This window comes from Chelonia mydas, chromosome 3 (assembly GCF_015237465.2).
Source record: "Chelonia mydas isolate rCheMyd1 chromosome 3, rCheMyd1.pri.v2, whole genome shotgun sequence".
NCBI classification, from domain to species: Eukaryota; Metazoa; Chordata; order Testudines; family Cheloniidae; genus Chelonia; species Chelonia mydas.
In genome coordinates this window covers 146,515,931-146,533,411 of record NC_057851.1, presented here as the reverse complement: position 1 = coordinate 146,533,411, position 17,481 = coordinate 146,515,931, and positions in this window count along the sequence as shown.

The window sequence follows — 17,481 nt, the reverse complement described above, 5'->3', positions numbered from 1 at the left end:
CTCAGAGCCAGCCTCTATTCTTCCAAATCCTGTTTAGCCAAAAGCTTCAGGTGTCAGCTGATCAAGGTTGCATTGCATTTATAAGGACAACCTTGCAGTTACAAACCTGTACTCCTGCCCTGCGTAGTGGGAAAGGGCAGACAGCATTAATTAATGACAAGAACAAAGGACAGCTGGAGGTACAGACCTGTCAGTTGCAGATTTATCATGAGGGAGAGGGATGCAGTCCTGGAGAATGCATGTGAATTTATTGCTGCTGAAGAAAAGGTACTGGATTTTGGTAGCCCTGGAGAATAAAATCCTCTATTTAACACAGAACAGGTACAGTACAGGCAATAACAAAGCAATCTCCCCTCCCTGCGCCCTCCCCCCCGCAGCTACATCACTCCACCTATATGCCTCAGCCCTGATTTGGAGAGATCACCTTTAGGAACACAGAACATAAGACTGGCAGGGGCTTCCTGGGGCATCCTGTTGTTGCAGCCAGTCCTGTCATATGATCACTCAGTGCTCAGGGAGCATGCGCGAGATCTGGTTTATCCTGTGTCCTGTTCCAGCTTGCTGTGCATAATAATAGGAGCTTCACAGCGCCCTGCCCAGACTCTGCCTGGGAAGCTCAGCCTTTAAAGGCAAAGTCCCCAATATCACATCTTCCCTTCCAAGCCAAACGTTAATAACAAAAACACTTACAACCCCATATTCATATAGCACATAATTACAAACACTTTTATAACCAGCCCAATCACTAAATTCACTAACAACATTCTATGAGCCTTTGAGGTGCCCTGAGCTATCGTTTGGACCTGGAGGGCTCCCCTGGAACCTCAGCACTACTGCTGTCAGGACACAGCGAGTCCACTTGTTTTTGTGGTTCCATGTCCCTCCATTACCTCAACCTGCTGTAGTGGTTGCTTGTCTGAGACCCTCTCAGGCAAAACAGCAGTCTCAGTGCTCCTTATCTCCTTCCCTTCTGTGATATGAAGAAGGTGTCACCTATTCCTCCATAGTATGACTCTGGGGTGAGAGCCTCATATGGCCACAGGGCAACCTCTTGTGACACCACTGCTAACAACCATTTTTTCCCATCAGAGAGGTACACAGCATCATTTTCATGAAGTGGTGGCAGCTCCTGGGACCCCAAATTATGTTTTTTTTATTTTGCTTTATCTGTCCCTTTATACACCTGTGAGTCCCCAATGACTCCAACATCGGTTTCTGATCATGCAGGCAATCTTGTGTTTTCAGTTTTCTGTTGAACAAAACGTCAGCAGGTGACAAGCCATGTTTCATTGGTACTGTTCTGCAATTTAACAGTGCTAAATATGGAGCAGGCTCTGACTCTGCAGCCTTTTGCAGTAGGTGCTTTATTATTTTGACAGTTTTCTACCAACCTATTGGATTGGGGATAATGGAGACTAGTGGTTACATGTCTAAACCTGTTCTTCAATGCAAACTGCTTAAACGCATGCCCACTAAACTGTGGCCCATTGTCAGACATCACTATGTCAGGTGTACCATATCTAGCAAAAATAGATTTGATATGCACGATTACCTGTTTAGCTGCAGTACCTTCTAATAGGGCTATCTCAGGAAAGTGAGAATAATAGTCTAGGACAAGCACATAGTTTTGTTCCAGCCAGTATAAACAAATCATAGAATCATAGAATCATAGAGTATCAGGGTTCTATGGCTGCTTTGCTTCTGGGGGCCAATTTTTCCTGTGCCTCCAGCATGGGCTCTTTCATTTGACTTATTTTTGGCATATAAAACAACCATGTCACTTCCTCAATGTCACTGTTCATTTGAGACCAGTATAAAACATCTTGGCCCTTCTCTTAATAATTTTTCAATTCTTAATGACCTTCATGTATCCTTTTTTAACATCCCCCTTAAATTGATAATAGGAGCTGGGAATATGCTGTCTCAGCCACTGTGATGTTGCACTCCATATGCTTTATGAAAATATGCTTATGAATGTGAATATGATGTAACTGAAATATGCTTTATGCAAAAGGTCTCTTGTAAGGTATAATTGCAAAGCTTATAATCTACTAACTGTGTTTATCCTATTTGTATGCATATATCATTCTTGTATCTGAAGCTAGAAATATGAAGTATAACTCTGAGGTCCTATTGTAATTATGCAAAGTGTGGGCCGTTAATGGTGATTTAGAATTTTGATGGCTCCCATTGACTAGGACAATTGGTTGTAAATGACTCTGTTTACTTGCAAACCTTCCTGTGTACGTGTGGGCCAGCCCAGGAAGAATGGAGGCTGGGATCTCACAGGACATGTGATCATGTCTCTTGATACTGGAATCCATCTTAAATCTGGTACTTTTCTGTTTACAAGGAGGGGTGGGGACCCAGAGATACATGAGATTCCTGCCTTGTACCAAAACTATAAAAGGGGGTGGACCAGAACAAAGGGGGTGGCCAGCCATGAGAACACCCCTGCTTTCCACCTAAGATATCTGCTGGAATTAACAAGGACTGTACCAGGGGAAAGGATTGGGCCCAGACTAGGAAGGAGTCTAGTCTGTGAAAGAAGCTTATTGGAACATTTCTGAGGGTAAGATTTTACCTGTAATCAGTTTCTTAATGTATTAGCCTTAGACTTGTTTTTGCTTTATTTTGCTTGGTGACTTACTTTGTTCTGTCTGTTATTACTTGAAACCACTTGAATTCTACTTTTTATACTTAATAAAATCACTTTCGTTGATTAATGAACCCAGAGTAAGTGATTAATATCTGGGGGAGCAAACACCTGTGCATATCTCTCTATTAGTGTTATAGAGAGAGGACAATTTGAGTTTACCCTGTATAAGCTTTATACAGAGTAAAATGGATTTATTTGGGGTGTTTATCCCATTGGTGGCTGGGTGGCTGGGTGCTGGAGATAGGAAACCTGCTGAGCAGTTTTTAGTTAAAGGCTGCAGCTTTGGGGGCGTGGACCAGACCTGGGTCTGTGTTGCAGCAGGCTAGCATGTCTGGCTCAACAAGACAGGGTTCTGGAGTCCTAAATTGGCAGGAAAAATGGGTTTAGAGGTAATCTCAGCATGTTCGATGACAGTCCCAAGGGGGTCTCTGTGACCGAACCTGTCACAGCCACCCTATGCTAAAAGCCTTCATTACTTTCTATGGGGTCTCATCCTGAGCAGCAGCTCTGGCAATCACAGTATACATTTCATCTGAGACCAGACAGTTTTTTCCTCAGATTAATATGTACAAAATGTAGCTCTGGACTCCTTAAATGCTCTAGAGTGTGTCTGCAACCCCCCAAATCTCCCCCATAGTACCTCTGGATTCAGGCCTCTTTAACTCCTTCAGTTTCTCAAACTTTTTAGTATCCCCTGTCCTTTGGACATCTTTGCATAGTAGTGCTCTTGGGTTGCTTGTTTGGACAGCTAGATTAGGCACAGATTTCCCCACATAGGTCACCATTCCAAGGAATCTTTGTATTCTTTGCTAGTCTTTTGGGGCAGACATCCTGGTGATGACATTAACCTTACTGTGATCTTCCTGTACAACTTGCAGTGTTAACTTGTCTCCCAGATATGGTATTTGCATTGCACAGAATTTTCATTTTTATTTAAGCATTCCAAAACTTTCCAGCCCGGAGCCACTGGTATTAGTCTCCTACTATTTTTCCCCAGATCAAAAAGTCATCAATGTAAACTTTAGCATCCTCTATACCATCCAAAGTCTGTTGTATTTTTCCAGTGAAACCTTAAGTAGCAAACACAACCTAAATAGCAGTGTGTAGAAACAGTGTCTCCAAAAGGGCACGTTGAATGTGTATAAATGTGTGCTCTGGATTTTTTTGAGCCTGGCACCTGCCAGGCCCCTGCTGATGCATCAAGCATAGAAAATTCAATGGCAAAAAACTATAGTATCGCAGAGTTGAGGTGACTTGGTGGTATGTTGTCCCCTTGCAAAACACTGAGCTGAGAAAAACTCAAACTTCTGAAAACCAGGAAATGCACAGTTAAGGATTCCCTCTTTCAGCAATGCCCCAATACATCCCATTAGTACACACACATACCTTTACGCTGCCAACCCCACAGGTATGGAAATGTACAAGCCCTTCACATCCTTTTATAGCCCATTCACACTCACCCATACAATTCCATCCAATATTATTCAAGGACAGAATAGGGGAGTGGGGAAAAAGGTTGCCCATGCCCCCTTTCCTCGGGTCCCCTGGAGCTGGCAGTAGCCAATGGGAACCATCTGCATACACTCCAGGTCCAGTCAGTGTGTTAGGTGTACCTACACTAAATGGAGGAGGCAGTAGTTGGGACTGTTTGGTAAAGGTGTCTTTGATATGAGCGTGGCCGTAGCAAATTCACAGTCCATTTTCATAAATTTCAGTCATAGCATTCTAAAAATGTTGAATTTCATGGTTTCTGATATTTAAATAACAGATTTCTTGGTGTTGTAATAAAGCATAAATATGTATTTAAAAATGGCAAAATATAAACATGTAAAGCCCATGATGACCTCCACCCCCCCATACCAGGCCATCCTTATTTCTGTGCTGCTGGTGGTGGTGGCTCTGCCTTCAGAGCTGGGTGGCCACAGAGCGGCAGCTGCTAGCCAGCTCCCCGGCTCTGTGGAGAGTGCTACCACTAGCAGCCGTGCAGAAGTAAGGGTGACATGGTATGGTATTGCTACCCTTACTTCTGCGCTGTTGCTGACGGCAGCACAGTCTTCAGAGCTGGGCACCTGGCCGGTAGCTGCCGCTCTCTGGCCGCCCAGCTCTGAAGGCAGTGCAGAAGGGTGGCAATATCACGACCACCCTACAATAGCCTACTGACCCCCTTTTGGGTCAGAACCCCCAGCTGGAGGAACGCTGCTATAGGGTAAAAGTACATAAATATCAGATTTCATGGGGGAGACCAGATTTTACAGTCTGTGACAAGTTTTTCACGGCCATGAATGTGATAGGGCCCTAGATGGGGATGTGTGCGGATTTCTTTGAGCTGTGTGACAGAGCTGTGATTATGATCTGAGGAGATTTGTGGTTTACACCCTCTAATGTGTGTGAGCAAAGGGAGAAGCTGCATGTGTACCTTCAGGATCCAGTATGCATCATTTCAATGCAGAATTGTGTACATTGTACAATTAGCAGGGCATAGGATTTATTACAAAGGATGTTGTCAATAGCAAGCAGTCTAGTCATTTATTGTCTGCATGCACTCCAGGTAAAGTGAGTGTGTTCTGTGTCAGGTACTGAGTAGTGGAGGCAGTGGTTAGCTCTGCTTGGTGGAGGTGTGTTTGCAAGATCTGTGGATTACTTTGAGGTATGTGACAGGGCTGTGACTGTGATCTGAGGAGATCTATGTTTTGCACTTCACATGTGACAGAAAAGAAGAGATGCACATGTACTTTCAGTATGCAGTAAGCATAATTTCTAAATGCAGAATTGTGTAGGCTATGTTGGTAGCAGGGCACAGAGCTTTTATTACAAAGGTTGTTGTCAGCAGTGAGGTGGAATATGAGAGGATTCTAATCCTCTAATGATGGTTAAGTGAAAATGTAGGGCTGAGATGGTATCCTTTAAATAAGTGCAAGGGGGTTGTAAAGGCTGTGAAGTGGTTCTTAAATTGTACACGTGGTATTCTTTCTGGGGAGTTGGCTAAGTGGGTCAGGGAGTATACGTCAGGATCTGGAACCTCCTGAATCTTATAGTGCCAAGGGCCAATGTGATTATGTGCACACTGAGACAATGTTTGAAGAGGGCAGAAGGAAAGTGGCATGGGCAATCTTTCCCCCCCTTTTTCTCCTTTAATAATGTTAGATGGAATCCTATGGGCAAGAGGGAATGGGATGTTAAAGGAGGTGGAAAGCTTGTGCATTTCGGCAACTATGGGGTTGGCAGAGTGAAGGTGTGTGTGTTTGAGACATATTGGGGCATTGCTGAAAGAGGGCAGAGGTACAGTTGCATGAGCCTTTACACAGAAGTTGTGATACAAACTTAACTACAGTGGTGCAGTCCCTGCCCCAAAGAGCACACAACCAAGTGAATTGGTGGATGGGAGCAGGGTTTGTGCATGAGCTGGGGTGCACTGGCAGAGCTGTGAGGTACAGGAAGGTGGGAGTTCAGGGGGCTTGGGGTGCACACTGGTAGAGCTGTGGTGTGCAGGAAGGTTGGCATGCACAGGCAGAACTGGGAGGTGCAGGGGATTGGTGTGCACAGGCAGAGCTGGGTGTGCAAAGCCTCCCACCCCTTCCATTCATCCCCACAATCCCTCTCTCCTTGCTACAGTCCCAAACCCCTCCTCTCAGGAAACATTCAGATGTCTAAATTTTTTCTCCCCAAAACTTTGATTACATTTATAATCCCCCCACCCCCATAAAATTGCCATCCAGGACTCACAAATTTTAACAACTTCCAACAATTTATGTCCAAAACTCCTTTTGCTTTAGATGGGAGTTTGTGATAACTTATCCTTAGTTATGTTACTAGACGGATGAGTTCACCGCCATCAATCTGATTCATCCAGTCTTTGGTACCTCTCAGGTTAATAGTTTGGGGTGGAGGCCTGTAACTCAGGAACCCCTTGGTCAAATGACCCAAAATGTAGATCACTAATGCTATCCCATGAGGCACGCTAAATTTCAAAGAAATCCAATTAACCATTTAGATTTTAGAGCATTTACAAGAGTCAAGCTTTAAAAGCATATAAAATGGTGAGAATGGAAACTTTTTGGCCATTTTTCTGTATCAGCACATAAACACTGTAAAATTTACTTTTTCTTAAATACCATTCTCAATGTGGGTCCCCCAAAGATTTATTTGGTGCCATGGACTATCTTGGGTAAAACTTGACAGATTGAGACCATTTTGACCCATGTCACATCAATAGTTCGACCTCTAGCTCTTTGCAAAAATAAAATAAAATGAAATCTCGAAACTCTTTGGAAAAAAAATCAATTTTTTCCTGGCTTATATCTTTCCAACCTCTGCATCAAGTCACCCCAAATTGGGTCACTAACCTTAGCCTGCACCCTTCTGAGGCACATCGAATTTCAAAGGAATCCAACTAAGCATGTCAATTTTAGAGGACTTAGAAAGGTCAGCCTTTAAACAGAAGTCATGTTGCAACCTTAACTATACTGGCCCTGCTGAGCTGCTATATTCTGCATCAGCCATCTCCCCAAAAATGTCTCCCTTAGTGGTAGTGGAAAATGTTCTCTTTTTACATATTAATTTCTTTTGGGCCTATACATAAAGGAAGCATTCCACCCACACATACAATGTCCAATGAGTGTACTGTGTTGGTTCTTCCACTTTTATTCCCAGACCAATGAACCTATCCAGCACCTCTTTTAGCCATTGCCTTAACAGGAGGGAAACTTTCCTAGGGGCGTGGTTTGGAGACAGTTGGGCTTTTCAGCTCTATTCTATACTCTGACAAGAGCTTCTCTATGCCCTGGAAGATGTCCTCAAAAGCTTCCTCAATTGTTTTAGTCCCTTGCCCCTTCAAAGAGTGCACCCTCTTGATGAGACCAAAGGGTGACATGCTTTTCACCCAATAATGGGTGCTTTTTTTCCCTGGCACTATCACAGATTATGTCTTTTGGTTCATGAATGGGAGCTCCAGGACTCCATCTTCTGCAACATCTTCCAGACAATACAACCTGTTTCCTTCTATTCGACAACTGGCCCCTCAGTAAGACCATAACCTTGTTTTGAACACCCAAAGGAAACCCCCCTTCAAACTGACGGTGATCACCTCCCTCCTCCACCTCTCCCTCAAAATTTCTTTTCTAATTGCCATCACCTCAGCAAGGCAAATGTAGGAGCTGGGAGCACTTATGGTAGACCCACAACATACACCCACTTTCTACAAAGACAAGGCTATAATATGTACCTATCCTCATTTTTTCTCAAAGGTCTCCTTGGAACATAACATTAACCACAAAATTCACCTACCAGTTTTTTACCCAAAACATCCATGCCTCCAGAGAAGAATCAAGCCTTCATTCTTTGGATGTCAGGAGGGCCCTTGCCTTCTACCTGGACAGGACTAAACCATTCCGTGCCTCTCCTAGACTATTTGTATCAATCACACATAGAATGAAGGGCCAACTGATTTCCACACAAAGGCTGTCCCAGGTGGGTTTTGGGTTGTAACAGGACTTGTTACAAGAATGCAGGGATACACCCCCGTCAAGGAGTGACAGCACATTCTACTAGAGCTCAGTCCACAAGATGTTCCCATAGCAGAGATCTGTAGGTTTGCTACTTGGTTTTCAATCCCTACCTTTGCCAAATGCTATGCCATCTTACCTGCTTCCAGAGATTTTATTGCCTTTGGTAATGTAATCCTTCGAACTGTCCAGGTCTTACTTCCTCAGCATCCACCTCTTCACTGAGTTACTGCTCGGGGGTCTCCTACAGTGGAGCATCCATCAGGATGTATACTCAAAGGAGATATGACTTACTACTTTGCTGTGCAGTTAGGCTTCATGGTCGAGAGGAAACTGAGTGGCGGCGGGCTTCCACCTTCCTATATGCCCTTGTTCAGAACATTGAGGTGAGGTGCTGTTCTGTGCAGGCCTGCGAATGCTACTTTGCAATCTCTAGTCAAAAGCACATAGGTCCATGCGCATCCTACAGTGGAGCACCCTCGGGAACAAAACATTTTGAAGAACTCAAGTTACTGTAAGGTAAGTAACCTCTCCATCTGGTTAAGTTGGAGCACGTCTTTTAGAGACATCAAATTTTGATTTAAAGACTTCAAGTGAGAGAGGACCCACTACATCCATAGGTAAGTTGTTACAAAGGTTATGCTTGCTGTTAAAAATTGTGCACCTTATTTCTAGTCTGAATTCATCTATCTTCAGTCTCCAGTTACTTGGTCTCTGTGTTGAGATTGCTAACAAGGGGACATGCTAGTTCCTGTTGGGCTGGTGGCTAGATGGTCAAACAGCCATCAGATTGTAGCAACTGAAGAAGGCTAGAGTCAAACCAGCATGTTAGAGGTTAAAAGCTCCATACCCTATTACCTGTCTTCCCAGGGAGAACTTGTATATAACAAATGACACTAGTTTTGAAGAGGTGACCAGAGAAGACTCACTTTTATTAGACATCAGGAAGCCTTTTGACATAGCACCATATAAATGTATTAGAGGTTAATTACATCATGCTCTTGATGGTGAAATCTTAAAATGGAGAAAGAACTGGGTTAATAACCAAAGTGAGAGGGAGCAGTGATGAATGACTACAGATCCGATAGCAGGGAAGTGGGACTGCTACAGAGACTGGTGTTTGAGAGTGTCTTCTTTACATTATTTATCTGGGGAAAGGCACATGCAGCAAAATGTACCTATTTGCAGAAGGGGCATAAAGAACCAGAGATTTTTTTTGCATAGGCCAGATAAAATGGGTTTGTTCAAAAAGTAAATATGTGAAGAAAGCCTGGAATGCCTGACGCTCAAGAGAGGCCTGTTTGTGGTTATACACTGGAGAAATTGTTCAAGAACAGTTTATCCTTATGAAAATACTACCCCGATAAGGTCAGCGAAAGTGTGTGATTTCTGCCTTGCCTGTAAGGCAAATGTTCAAACGGCCTCTGGGAGGGAAGGTGTCATTTGGATTGCCGTATCTGGTGGCTTAGGACAGTTTCTGAATGTTTTGCTTTTGAACCAACCATATTTTGTTCTTAACAATTACCCCCCACCCCTTTCACCCTCTGATAAACTATAAGGGCCAAATTCAGAGATGGGTTATATGGGGTGTAAGTTGCAAATTGGTAAGATGGTCTAAAAAAGTCCAACTTGATGATGTAATTTACACACTAAGGGGCTGAAGCATGGGTGTGAATTACACGAACGTATTTGTAACCTAGCAGCTTGGCATACTACCGCTTCTATGGAGCTTTAATAGTAGCTGGGATTTTACTATGCCCCAGGTGGTATTGGAGGTGGCGGGGAGGGTTAGGTATGTGGATCAGGTTTGTGGATCCACGTAGCGGTGGATCAACTAGGCACTCCTTAGCACTGCCCTTACCATGCCACCAAACCAGACATGCCAAACCCGTGAAAAAAATGCAGAAATTGAGCTTGTTTTTGGCTTAATTGGCTTGTGAGTTGCTTGTTGGCTAGTTTTTGGCTTGTTGCTTGTTGTAGCTTGTTGCTGCTGCTGCTGCTTCTTTTTTTTTTTTTTTTTTTTTTTTTTTGATTGTCTCCCGGCAAGGGGGGGGCAAACGGGAAGCAGGGCCAAGGTGGGAGAGAGTCAAGGGTGCACAGTGGGCCCACCACAGTCCCAGACTGCATGCTGGGGGGATCTAAGGGACTGGCTTGTTTTGGCCTTGTTTTGAAATGCGATTAGCTTGATTTTTGGCTTATTGTGAAAGTCGGGGTGCTTATTTACCGCGTGAAAGTTGACAACTGTGCACCAAACTCCTCGGAATCCCCCTGCACTGCCTGCCTGTGCTGCACAATTGAATCATGGCCATTTTGATGAGCCAAGAGCTCTTTAGAGGTTTTGTTCCTATCTGCAGGTTCAGCCTAGTCACTTGTCCAATTCAGAGCAAGATCTTCATATTCACAAGGACTAGAAACTAACTATTTTAAAATGAAAGCTTAAATTCTGCAGAAACCGTGGGGCCTCTAGAGCAACATGAACTGGCTCAGTCCTGCTCTTTTCATTAACCTTTTCCAAAATGCCTCATAGGGCTGATTTTACCCTTTGTGAGGCCAGAGGCCCCCCAAAACACTGGGGCCTGTTACAGGAACAGCCCCTTTCAGTACATCTAACAATGTACCTAGGGAACTGGACTGATAGGGGAGAAAGGGGCTAAAAGAGCAGTATGAAAGGGTCTCCTGGTGGATATTAAGACGTCTCTAGTTAAAAAAGACACTTTTCATTGTCCCTGCCCTGGCCTTTGAACTACTCCTTTCCCAAGGAAGGAGTCCCCTTCTTGGCAGAAATTTGGAAGTTCTTAAGATGCACAACTTCTGCTGTAACTTTCCCTTGTGTAAACTTTCCCAGCAAAAGGAGCATTTGACCCTGGTAGACCTAAACAATCACTTTTACATTCCAAAAACACTTTATTGTTCCATCCTTTGAAAATTTGTAAAAGGACTTTGGCCTGGATGCTTTCTCGGCATTGGTGCGCAGTGCACCAGCTTTGATCCAGGAGATGCCAAGGAAGGACTCTGAGGTAAAAGACCCTCGGCTCTGGCACTGAAGACCACAGCATGGGAGCAGTCACGGCACTGATCACAGTCTCCTGTGCCAAGGAAGAAGCACAGGAAGACGGACAGGGGGCGCTCCCTGTCCCAAACAGCGGAATGAGAGCTGCCCAAGGGAGGGTGACCTGTGCAGTACCACACCTCCCCTCCTGCTCAACAGCCAGCGCTGTCGACTCCGGACTCACAGGAGGGGCCGTTGAGTCTGGTACCACCGGAGGAGGCCCAGGTGGAGTATTTAGACCTTCCTTCACACCTGAGACTTACGAGGTGGCCCAGGACCTGATAACTCTGACAGGTCTGCACTCTTCCGATCACAGTGACAGTGCACCGGCCGAGGATCCAGGCAACACAGAGGCCATCTATGCAGCCCAGGGGAAAGCCAGCTATGACTTGGCACTGATCTCCATCTCCCCAGCACTGACTGGCACAGCGCTGCCATTGTCTCCACGCGCAGACTCCTCGGAGTCTGAATCAGAGATGGATTCCCATGTGTCTCAGAGAACTGACACTGTAGCTGCTGACACTCACAGACTGTGGGGATGATGCAGACCTTTCCCCCGGTGCCATGCCCAGCATAATGGCAGGTACCAGCCCAGATGCCAGCACAGTGGCCCTTCTGGACCCAATGGGCTTACCATTAGTCCCAGGGGTCTGTCTCGGGATGCTCCTTCTCGGTTGCATCCGAGAGAAGGACTGCGTCCAGGGCCAGGGATCTCTTTTGAGCATCAGCCACTGGTACCGCCGCTAGCGTCACCATCGGTACCGTGCCTGCCACTGACAGCAGGACCAGCATGGCATCTGGCACAGACCTCCCACCTTCAACTCCTGAGGCAGGTCGCTCAGAACCTTGGGATACAGATGGAAGAGGTCACCGAGGTGTCAGACCCAATGGTGGACATTTTATCCCCAGCAGGACCCACCAGGTTGGCTCCAGACTTGTTGGTGGGTGCAGCTGTCAGAGGGAGAGGCAAGGGCAGCAAGGGCCTACCCCTCGAGCTAAGGATGTGAAGAAGCTGGATCTCTTCAGGAGGAAGATGTACTCCAACGGAGAGCTCCGGCTTCAGATTGGAAACCAGTAGGTGATCCTTAGCTGATATAACTTTAAATCATGGGATGCAATATCCACATTTTCAGACCTTGTCCTGCCAGACTCTAAGCCGGAATTCTCAGCTCTCATGGATGAGGGCAAGACAGTCGCCAGGACATCACTGCAAATGGTGTTAGACTCGGTGGACTCTGCAATGCGAGCTATGTCTTCAGGCATCGCAATGCGCCGTTGCTCATGGCTGCAGGCCAGGTCGTCCCCGGGGAGGTCCAACAGTCTATCCAGGATCTCCCGTTCGAGGGCACCACATTATTTTCTGAGAAAACTGACTTGAGACTCCACAGTTTGACAGACCCTTGAGCCACTCTGAGATCGCTGGAGCTGCACACTCCTGCCACCCAGCATAGACAATTTAGGCCTCAGCCCACATCCTGACTATATCAGGGGCAGTCTGGACAGGACCAGAACTGCAGACGACCCAGAAATCAAAACAGCCATCGCCAACCCCAACCCCTGAACAACCGGTGATCTGCGTCGTCCAGGCAACCACCGGGTCCTAGGCAAACCTTTTGAGGATGTGCCCAAGGGCATTTATACCAACCTACCAACTGGATCCTTCTTTCCCCTTTTCGGCACGTCTATCCCATTTCTACTGGGCGTGGTCCCAAATCACCTCAAAGCGTTGGGTCCTCCTCATGGTAGAAATGGGATATTCCCTTTAATTCTCTTTGCGCCCCTCCTTCCATCCCCCTTCTCGGTCCCTCTTCAGGGACCCTTTTCACGTCTAATCCAGGAGGTGCAAATCCTCCTATCAATGGGGGCTGGGGAGGAGGTTCCATTGGAGCTCAGGGGAAAGGGGTTTTACTCCCAGTATTTCCTAATACCGAACGCAAAAGGGGGCATCAGACCCATCTTGGACTTGCGCAATCTCAATAGGTTCATGAAGAAACTAAAGTTTCATATGGTCTCTTTGGCCACTATTAACCCTTCCCTGGATCCAGGAGATTGGTATGCCGCCCTCGACTTGAAGGACACATATTTCCACATTTCCATATTCCTGCCCCAGGGGTGCCCCCAACTACAAACCTTAGGAAGCGCCTACTACCAATTTACAGTGCTGCCGTTCGGCCTATCATCAGCACCTCAGGTGTTCACCAAATGTATGTCGGTCATGGTCGCCATTCTGCAGAAAAGGCAGGTTCGGGTATTCCCATACCTAGACGACTAGCTAGTCAAGGGCCGCTTCAGGACACAAGTGGATTAACAGGTCACCCTCATAAGATGCACTGTAGATGCATTGGGCCTTCTCCTAAACATTCAAAAATCAACCCTCACCCCTACTACAGAGAATAGAGTTCATAGGGGTGGTGCTAGACTCGAGACAGGCCAGAACGTTCCTACCTCAGTCCCGCTTCCCGGCCATTCACGACGTCATACAGGACCTCAGATGAACCTATAACCATGGTACGGAGTTGCTTGAAACCCCTAGGACACGTGGCATCTTGCATGTATGTAGTGCAACACGCAAGGGTCAGACTTAGACCTCTCAAGGCTTGGTTAGCATCTGTGTATCGACCTAGCAGGCACAGCCTAGACAAGGTAGTTACCCTTCTACTGGGGGTTCTCAAGTCTCTTCAGTGGTGGCTCAACCCGCACTTGATGTGTTCAGGGATCGCATTTTCCAAACCCCACCCCTCACTAGGTCTGACCACCGATACCTTGGCCATGGAGTGGGGGATGCACTTTGGAGAGCACAGAACTCAGGGCCTCTGGTCGCCGGAGGAACTGATGTGTCACATCAACATCAGGGAGCTCAGGGCAGTCCTGCTCGCATGTCAGACTTTTTGGCCTTTTCTGGAGGGTATAAGTCCAGACAGACAATACAACAGCAATGTTTTATATCAACAGATGTCAGGGAGCCTTCAAGCTCTGGGAGTTCTGCATAGCACACTAGATACTCTTGGAAGCATCCTATTGTCCTGGGTCTCAGAACCAGCTAGCAGACCTTCTCAGCAGGTCTTTTCACGATCATGAGTGGTCTATTCGCCCAGACATAAGCAATATCTTCCAATGCTGTGGCATTCCCCAGATCAATCTGTTCGCCACAAGGGGCAACAGGAAATGCCTGCAATTCTGCTCCTTCCTGAACCACAGCCCGGGCTCATTTGCAGATGTGTTTCTTCTTCCATGAAAGGACAACCTCTTCTACGCATTCCCTCCTATTCCGCTGGTTTACAAGGTCCTTCTCAAGATCCGGAGCAACAGAACCTCTGTGATCCTGGTGGCACCAGCCTGGCCACATCAGCACTGGTATACCATGCTACTGGAGATGTCAGCGGATACTCCAATCACTCTACAATTTAGTTCCAGACCTCATCACTCAACATCACAGCCATCTTCAACATCCCGATCTCTAATCTCTCCACCTCACGGCTTGGAAGCTGCGTCGTTAAACCCACTAGAGCTCTCATGCGCAGACCCCATTAGGGAGGTTCTTTTGGGTAGCAGAAAACCATCAACCAGAGCTACTTACCTGGCCAAGTGGAAAAGATTTGTTGTTTGGTGCTCGCAGAGCCGTATCCCTCCAACACAATCATCCGTTCCCTTTATCTTGGGAGGGGGATCAGGGCTCCTAAACTTGGAACAGCAGGGCTTGTCTCACTCCTCGATAAAGGTTCACCTGGCTACCATCTCAGCTTTTCACCCAGGAGAACATGGCCACTCCATCTTCACTAACGAAATGGTGCAACAGTTCCTCAAAGGATTGGACAGACTGTATCCTCAGAGCCGGTGGCCCACCCTAGCTTGGGACCTTAACCTGGTAGTCTCGAGGCTGATGGGGACCCCCGTCCAAGTTCCTAGCGACATGCTCACTCTCTCCATCTCTCTCTCTCTCTCCCCTATAAGGTGGCTTTCTTGGTTGCAGTAATGTCAGGCAGGAGGGTGTCCGACCTCAAGGCCCTCACATCTGACCCTCCATATACCACCTTTTACAAGAACAAGGTGCAGCTGAAACCTCACCTGGCATTCCACCCGAAGGTGGTCTCACATTTCCATGCCAAGCAAGACCTATTCCCTTCAGTCTCTTTCCCAAAGCCTCATGCCTATAGCCACGAGCAGAGACTCCGCTCCCTGGCCGTGCGGCATGCACTGGCTTTTTATATTGAATGAACTAAGCCATTCTGCAAGTTGAACCAGCTGTTTGTTGTGGTGGCAGACAGGATGAAGGGCGCCCCGGTGTCCACGCAAAGGATATCATCATGGATCACGTCCTGTACCCAGGCAAGTTACAACCTGGCAAAGGTCCCTGTCCCCGTTCTGACTACGCACTCCACCAGAGCTCAGGCATCCTCAGCAGCCTTCCTGGCCCACGTCCCGATCCAGGAGATATGTCCCTTCCAAACCTGAGATTCTATGATTCTATGATTCTATGAAGAGCGGCAATGTGGTCCTTGGTTCACGCCTTCACTTCCCATTACGCCATCACTCAGCATGCCAGGGATGATGCAGTGTTCGGCAGGGCTGTGCTTCAGTCAGTGATTCTATGAACTCTGACCCTACCTCCTAGGTAAGGCTTGGGAGTCACCTAATTGGAATCAGTATGAGCAAGCCCTCGAAGAAGAAAAAACGGTTACCTACTTTCTCATAACTGTTCTTAGAGATGTGTTGCTCATATCCATTCCAAACCCGCCTTCTCCTCTGTCGGAGTATCCCACAAGGAGGAACTGGAGGGCCTTATATGTGGCACCATGAAGGTGCAACTCCAGGGGGCTCCCAGCTGACCCGACAGGTGCTGCTAGGGCAGGGGGGGGCAAACCTTTTGGTCTGAGAGCCACATCGGGGAATAGAAATTGTATGGTGGGCCATGAATGCTCACAAAATTGCAGTTGGGGTGTGGGATGGGGTGAGGGCTCTGGTTGGGGGTGCAGGGTGGGGCTGGGGATGAGGAGTTTGGGGTGTAGGAGGGCGTTCCAGGCTGGGATTGAGGGGTTTGGAGAGCGGGAAGGGGATCAGGGCTGGGGCAGGGTGTTGGGGCAGGGGGAGAGGCTCAGGGGTGCAGGCTCCGACCAGCGCTTACCTCAAGCGGCTCTCAGAAGCAGCGACATGTCCCTTCTACGGCTCCTACACAGAGGCACAGCCAGGAGGCTCTACACACTGCCCCATCCACAGGCACCGCCCCTGTAACTCCCATTGGAGTGCTGGAGGGGGCATTGGAGCACGTAGGAGCCGGAGCGGGGCCATGCTGCGGTTTCTGGGAGCCGTGTGGCGCGGCCCCAACCCAGCGCCCCGGCCGAGTGCTGCCCTGGCAGGAGTGGGGCCGAGCTGCACGGTGCAGCCCCTGACCCCGCTCCCCAGCAGGAGATCGCAGGCCAGCTTAAAATGGCTCCGGCCCATGTGCCATAATTTGCCCACCCCTGTGCTAGGGAAAAACCTTCCGGCAACTGTGCACGCGGTGCGCACACACCTAATTGGAATGAATATGAGCAACACATCTTGAAGAACAACAGTTACGAGAAGGTAAGCAACTTTTTTTTTCTCCGTCTGGTGAACAGGCTCTGAAATTCTGTGAGATACTCTTAACCAGACTTTCCTTGCCAATAATACTCCACCACTGCCACCTTGTGGACATACGTATTGTAGCATCTGAGAGATCTGTATTTTGTTGTACATAGGTGGGATGTTAGAACTAAATGGCAGGAAAACCATCTACAGAGGTTTACTTTCAAAGAGTTTCTTTTCTGTATAAGACTTTACACAGCTGCTGCTGACTTGGCTAGGAGGAGGCTCAGCTTGGCCCTGATCTTGTTCTTTTTACTATTGCCATACTCAGGGCCAGATTAACTTTTTGTGGGCCTGGAGCCAAACATATTTGTGGGCCCCCCTGGGGAATGAAGGGGCCAGGGGCAAGAGCAGAGCAGGTAGAGCAGATTTTATTTAAATCACTCATCAGGAAGACTCGATTTAATCATGGTTTTCTACATAAAAGTGCAATCTTGTTGGTTATTATAACCTTAATACATATTCTTCACAACTCAGAGATAGATGTAGGTTTCATTTTTAGAAGGTACACGCTATACATTTTTTAAAGGTGATTTATTCTGAAAACTTTTCAGATGAGTTTTACAGCTCTATCAGAAAATGAATGATTGTTTGGTTATTTCATTTACCAAAGATAATTAAAGCAGATATTTATGAAGTCACTGGGAGGTGAACTATCTCCAGTTTAA